Source organism: Aptenodytes forsteri, unplaced genomic scaffold (genome assembly GCF_000699145.1).
Source record: "Aptenodytes forsteri isolate BGI_AS27 unplaced genomic scaffold, ASM69914v1 Scaffold252, whole genome shotgun sequence".
NCBI lineage: Eukaryota > Metazoa > Chordata > Aves > Sphenisciformes > Spheniscidae > Aptenodytes > Aptenodytes forsteri.
Window position 1 is genome coordinate 254,863 of NW_008794281.1, and position 7,277 is coordinate 262,139.

Sequence of the window (7,277 nt, forward strand, 5' to 3'; positions counted from 1 at the left end):
CCGGGGGCTGCTGCCGAGAGACCCCAGAGCTGTCACGAGAGGGGCTGCCGGGGACCCAGGGACCCCACAACGTCTTGCCCCAAGATGGAAAAGGAGGTTGCACTGGCTCCTTTAGGGAGGCTGTACCCAGGATGTGGGAAGAAAGAAAAGGAGGAAAAAGGATGAAGAGAAGCATCCTTCTGCACACGTGGGATGTCTGGGAGCAAGGAAGAAGCTGCTGTCGTCATCAACAGTGGTAACTGAAGAAGTCACGTACAGGAGCACCTCTACTAATTAATATTTTACCAACTGCATTTTTTTTTTAATGCTGTTGAGAAAAAGCAGAGGGTGGGTTCATAAGGACAGTAAAGCTGCATTTTCCTTTCGTCCCAAATGTGTTAAAAGACATTTTTGTCCTCAACTCAGCTACACAAGCAAATGATGACACAGGGTATTGAAGACCACATACTTGTTTATGAAAAGGATACTTAATTCAAATGGATGACAGGTAGAAAAGAGATTTTAAAGCTTCTAAGTTGTTTATGATAAATAAATATATGCCCATGCAAGCTCACTTCATGATAATAAACATTGGATGAGAGTCAGTAGAGTTGCACAAGGAAGCGAACATCATCCAACACACATACAGAGGCCTATCAGAAAATTTTCCTTAGCTTTTTTACACCCACTCTCATGCAATTCACTTTGTTTTCTTTTTAACCAAGTAGAAAACATCTTCAGAGATAGTACTAATCTTTGCTCGACTAATTCAAGATCTTTAGATAACCTCTGTACATACTTGCAGTTAAAACTAGCGCATCGACTCCATTGTCAAGACATTAAACAAAGTACTTTTACAGAGAATTATACACCAAAATAAAAACAGAGGAAACCTATTGAAAAAAAACCTCCACTATAAAACAGAGAAGTTTCATTGCAGTATAATGGGATCCCATGTACACCACCTACCCAGACACGGGACATCAAAGGTTATTTCATACTATGCTCATTTGCAGGACCTTTGTGAAGCATTAGAAAGTCATTGAGAGCTGACACCTCAAACATAGAAAAACAATAATGCTTCACGCCCTTGCACTACGGCTGTTTGCACTTTGGTGTTACTACCCTTCACTGTCCTGCAAAACATGAAAGACTTAAAAGGTGACAAATCCAGGAACTTCACCTTTTAAGTCTTTATTCTCCCCTCACTTAGGCCAGCACAACTCTCCCGTGGTGCCATGCTGTCACCCACAGAGCAGAACTTGCTCTTCTCGGTCCCTTGCTCCTGCCCTGTGTTGTCCCTCCCATCGCACCAGCACACGTAGAGCCAGGCTGCAAGCTGGAGCATCTAACTCATCCGAGATAAAACCAAAATACAAAAATCCAGCAATTTCTCTTGGATTAATGTTACCTTGCGTCGGTTCTTCAGCCCATGTCAACGTGCAGCTGCGCATACCCCTGCGCTGGCACAGTGGAGGAGGCAACAGTGGAGGAATGTGAACAAGCTGCCAGGGGAAGGTGGGACTGTTTCTCTTGGCAACAATGCCAACTTATGCCAGTTAAAAGCAACTATTATTTAGGGCCATAATAATTGCAAATTCAAGTATTTTTTGTTATGTGTATGTTTGGTTTTCTACTTTTATTTTAGCCAAAAAAATACGAAAGTCAAAGTTTAATAAAAAATAATCCATTGGAGTCATTCGCTTGAGTTACTCTAAAATCAGATGTGCTCTTTCAGCCATCGTCATCAATCTGTGTCCCATACAACTTCCTTCGTAGGATGCCTTGTGGATGGACAGCAAATCTTCCCAGCTACTTTTTAAATTGCAGGAGTTACTTCCAACACCGAAAGGGACCCTTCATACCGTATTAAGCATGAAAGCAGCATCTCAGAGCTGTTAACTGTAACTGTTCAAAAGGTTAATCTGGCATCGGAGTAGTGGCAGAAACTGATCCCAACCTTACCCTGGATGGGACTACAAAACAGTTTAACAAGGTTCTTCATATTCTTTCTGTCTCATCTACGTTTTATTTTGGGTGTTGCCATACTCTATCGTTGCAATCACTGGTAGCTACCTATCCCCTAGGATGGAGCATTTTGGAAGTAAAGAAATTCATGTCTTTCACAGGCCAAAAAAATTCTTACAGTTTTCCTCAGGGATATAATACACTACAGAGTCCTTTTTAAAGCTATGTATCAGTTTGAATAAGGATTTACTCAGCTTCCTGACACTAATATTTCCTATGCAGACATGTATGCAAGAGACATTCCCCTGTGGCAATATAGACACCGTGACCTAAACTTGTCATGATCTAGCCAGATGCCCACAGAAATAGGCAAGTTTGCTGAACCGCCGTAGCAATGAATGTAAACCTCATGCTGCAACAGCAAAGACGCGTATTTTGTCTCCTCAGATTGACATAGGCTTTTTGAGATGGCAGTAACAGGGAGATGAAGTCATCATCTAGTCTCAATCGCAGTCAAGAATGACATTAGTGGCTTCAAAAAATCCCAAATTACAGTGGACATGAACAAAACCAGGATCCACCAAACCTTTTCCCTTTCTAATTCCTTTTCTTACCAAAGTTTTCCAAGGATTCAAGTTCTCAGAGGTCACAAGCTATTTGCACAGAATAACAAGAGTTTCTCACGAATACAGAGGCAACTACTCATCTCTTGCAGTGATAATACTGCATACCAATCAGCCACAGTCATGAAAAACAAGAAAGGACTGTAAGTTGGGCAGCCAAAGCGTCAAAGTAGAGGATGGGCGGGCTGAGGGAGACCTCTTCTGACACAAGAGTCCTAGAGATCTCAGAGTGATCTTCACCTTCCTTTAATTGTGACCCGAGTAGATCTTTCACGACCTATTTTTAACAAGACTCAAACTCGACCGTCAGCAAACCCTTGTGAAGAACATGGGTTTGACACTAGCGTACCCAAGTACTGCCAGCAGCCGTAGCTTGTCCCAGTCCAAGGCCGAGCATTCAGTGGGCACTTTGCCACAATAAAACCCTTGTGTACAACAACGCATCAGGCTCTCACATGAAATACATGCCCTGATCCCTGGCAGAAAGGCAACGGGGAGGGCAAAGAACTGAAAAATACAGAAGCAATAAAGAAATTCAGGGAGAAATGACTAAATTATTCAAGAAATTCTCTGCCTCCACAAATTCTGCTACCTGCGAAGCAAACATGTTTTCTGTGTGAGTGCTCTCCACTGTTTTTGTGATCCCAGTGCCTCACCAAAAACGTTTTGTGGCTAATGGGAAACCGGAAAATTATGCCCTACATATCCACAATATATAGATATGGCAACAGCATGTGGAGAGGTCAGATAACTGCAGCAACTCTAGTGTTTACAATTTGTTTTGCTTTTAAAAACCTTTTCAGTCTTCCATTAGATAATTACGGGTTTCATGTTCTCACTTTCAAGGTTTATTTTCAAAACACTTCTGTCACTGAAGCAATTTCTTTCTAAGTTATCTACTTGCCAAAAGCAATTTAGGGACTTCCACACGACAGAAGCAAAGCATACGAAGTATTATCTTCTTGAATATAAAATAGTGGTATTTAACTACTTTTTCTCTCGATATTATAAAAAGAAATATGTAAAGAAACCTGCCATTTTAGAACTAGTGTGAAAGTGCCTTAGTACTATCATGACATCCACCTAACGTAAGGTCAGGGTAAATAAGAGATTTTGCACATTCAGTACAAGGGAAATATGGGCTTCCCTGTACATGAAAACATGCATGATGCTGACGAAAGTAGATAACAAGATGCAGAGCTATTAAAAACAATGTTTAGATTAAAAAAATACATCAGAGGCACAGGACAAATGCTGCAGTTTTATTCTTCTCCTCGTGATGTTTAAGGAGTAATACTGAGTTACTCTGTTAGGTTTTTCCCCCTCTCATCCTTTACCATAGAAATATCAGAAATTCTCAGTCTAGCCTACCTACTTTTTCCCTACAAACCTGCTTAACAGAAACCTTTCCCGAAAAGCCTAGAGAGAAGTTATCAAATACAAACTGAACTGCCTCCATACTCATCCAACCTTTAGCAAAGTGTTCTTCAGATGCTAATACTAAATAGGAGAAAATCCCTCAATTAAAACAGCTGTCAAAATAAAGACCCTATCAACCCTCAGATAATTTAATTTCCATCATTTTTAGGACTAATTTGGAACCGACTCGTATCTGAACTATATCCCATTCAGTTTAGGTCATGGTGCACACAATCAATCTGATCAGGTAATCAATATTAAAATGGTATTATTATTAGAAAAATCAGTAGTTTCATACTTGATATGATGCTTGCCTGCATAACTCCAAGCAAGTTGTGTGAAACAACACAGCAAAATTTCAGCTTTTGATGATAGTGAGAGTGCTTCATTAATCTGTTTTTTTTTTAATAGAAGACGAATGCTACCTTAGGATTCAGATATTAGCAAACGCAAGACTTGTTAAAACCCATCTTCAGCTAACGATAAGGCTTAACATTTCTTGTTAAGAGGACAGAGAGGATAACTGAAGATGTTCCATGTTAATAACTGGTTTTAAAAATAAAAACCAGGGTATTTCTAAAAGGCGCACCTAACACACAAAGGCATGTTTAGGTTGATCAGCTGTACCAATCCATCATACACCAAGTACAGACCCATTGGAGTTTTGTGGGTGCATAGCATGTGTATATGCGTGTTCAGCATTATCATGCTGACATCTGCTCCATTAGGGAAAGACAAAAAGTGCCCGCTCATGGCTTTGATGGTGGTCTCAGAACAAGGGGTTACATATGAATGCCTAAGAGCCCACCTCAAGAAGATTAGCTTAGACAAGCTCAACAACAATCAGCTACAATCTCTAATCTGGCTGAACAGCATAGCTCTACCTGGGAACCATTATATTTGAAGAATTGCACTCTGGTTTTTTTCCCCTCTTTTGCATTTCTAATCTGGAAAGCAATTCTCCTGGCAAGTTTAACACACATGCCGGCCTGTCTGTTGGGTGCGATGAAGACCAAGCACTTAGGAGAAGAAGAGTATCTGATACACAGCCGAGAAGTCGTCTCCTGCTCCACCTGCGAGTCTGAAGGAAAGGTTATTTCTGGGAGGACGAGGCAGCGTGAGCCGAGAGGCAGCGGCAGCAGGGAAGGGACGGCAGCTGCTCCTAACACAGGCACAGCCAGGAGAGGAGCAGAAAGCCTGAGCGGGCTCTCCTTGAGCTCAGGCTGGTCCCACTCTGGACAGGCTCTTGGTGCACAAGCCACAGGGCAGCTGAGCATCCCCCAAAAGGAGGGGAAGACAGGCAAGCTGCTGTAACTTATATGGGCTGGCCTTGATGCCCTAGCAGCCCTCCGACAGCCGTGCTCTAATAGAAATGGAAACTGCACAAACCCTACATAAACCTGAGCACAAGAGGGATGTGGTGAGTAGCGACCTTGTGCACTGCCTGATGAGCAGGCACAGACCTCAGAAGAGGACAGAGAACCTCCTCTCCCAAGCACTAACATTGCCCCTTTGCTAAATAAGGTGGTGAGGATGAAGACCGTAGGCAAACGCTGCTGCCCCAACCCAGCCTGCTACTGCTCCCACTGAAATCAAAGGTAACGACTGCGACAGCAGCAGGGGACCCGGTCTTGAACAAACATCTCTAGCTGAGTGGAAACGGTGAATCACATTTTCTGTATTTTTAAGTGATATTTGTTTTTTCATGAAATGATTTATTTAAAGCCATTCTGCAGCCTAAACTTTTCCAGATATTACACTAAAAAAAGCCAAATAATCACTGTTCTTTTTATAATGTACATCAGATTTATTTTCATTATCTTGTTTTTAAAAAGCCACGAACTATTAGTTTTTGAAGTGATGCAAAACTAAACGTGCTGCTCTGAAAAGCCCGTAATTCAGAAGGCTGTAATCATTTTTCACTATCTGGCTCCTTTTCAAAGCGTACGTCATTCTTTTGTTCCTCCTGCAGTATATTCTCATGGCAGCAGCAACCATGCTGACCCGAGGCATTAATTACTGTTTAGGAGAATGGAAAGGAGGAGAGCAAACAGAATAGAGAGAGCAAAGAAAACAACAGTATACAATCCCACAAAACCCCTCACTGTAATATTTGAAAAAGTAGCTTACAAATACCTACCCACACAACACTCAATAGAGGTTTTATCTGCTCCTTTTAAGGACCTAACCTTGTAACCAAGATCTTTAGTTCCTCAGTCTGAGGAACAGATATTGACATCAAAATCTATTTTTAGTTAACCAACAAAAAAGGCAAAAAAAAAAATCACTGCTAAAAGAAAATATATATATATATATTTATGGGAATGGTTTGCCTGGGTTATTTTGAAAGTGTCTCGGAGAGGTCTAGTATTAATCTAAACTAACATTTATTTTTACACAATAGAGAGTAATTAAAATTAGCCTGGGTATCAATGAGGTTCTAATGTGGCCTCTTCAAGTGCTAGTGACAGCTTCTAGACATCTAACGACAAGGTGTCGAACGTGTAGAATGAGGAGATCGGCAGACTCCTACCACGATCTTCCTACTATAAGCTACATGCTAGAGATTTTCACATGAAAAAGTTGGTACCTGTAGAGTTGTCTTCTGTTAAAGGTATTAATAATTCAGTAATTGTTAGTGCAGAACCGTAATTACTCAATCATTTGATAATTCCGTTTCAAAAGACATGCACAGCAACCAATGTTTCCTATTCTATTTCATACTCAGAATTGCTATTTAGCTTGTATGGTAATATTCTTTTTGAGGTGAAGGTCGGAATCAGGCCTGGTTAAAAAAGATTTTTTGAAGGACAAAAATTTTATGTGTTTGGCACTTAAAAGAGTACAGAACGATCCGAGGCCCCACAGGGTGAGATTTATGCTATCAGTGTTTGCGTTCCATATTCAGCTTATGTTTAGAGCCATATCTGCCTGAGCCAGCTGAAGTTCAAAGCTAATAAGAGCCTTGGCTTACTAGCTCAGGTACAGTAATATGCTAATGCAGCTGTATATAGGTTTTGGGTTGCACCTGCCTCATGCTTAATCAGCTCAGAGAAGGGGCAAAACAAGCCAAGTTATCTCTGAAAAATCATGAAACACATAACTAAGTTATTTATACAGATGGTTGGCAATGAAGACTTGATGACCTTTTTCATTGGAAGAGAATTGAAATTTTAGTGACCATATGAAAAGACCAAGGTAGAGCACAGCCTTTAGTTTTCTGAACTATACAAATACACCCATGCAGACATTTTTTTTATCTCTCTCTCTCTCTCTCTCTCTCCCTCT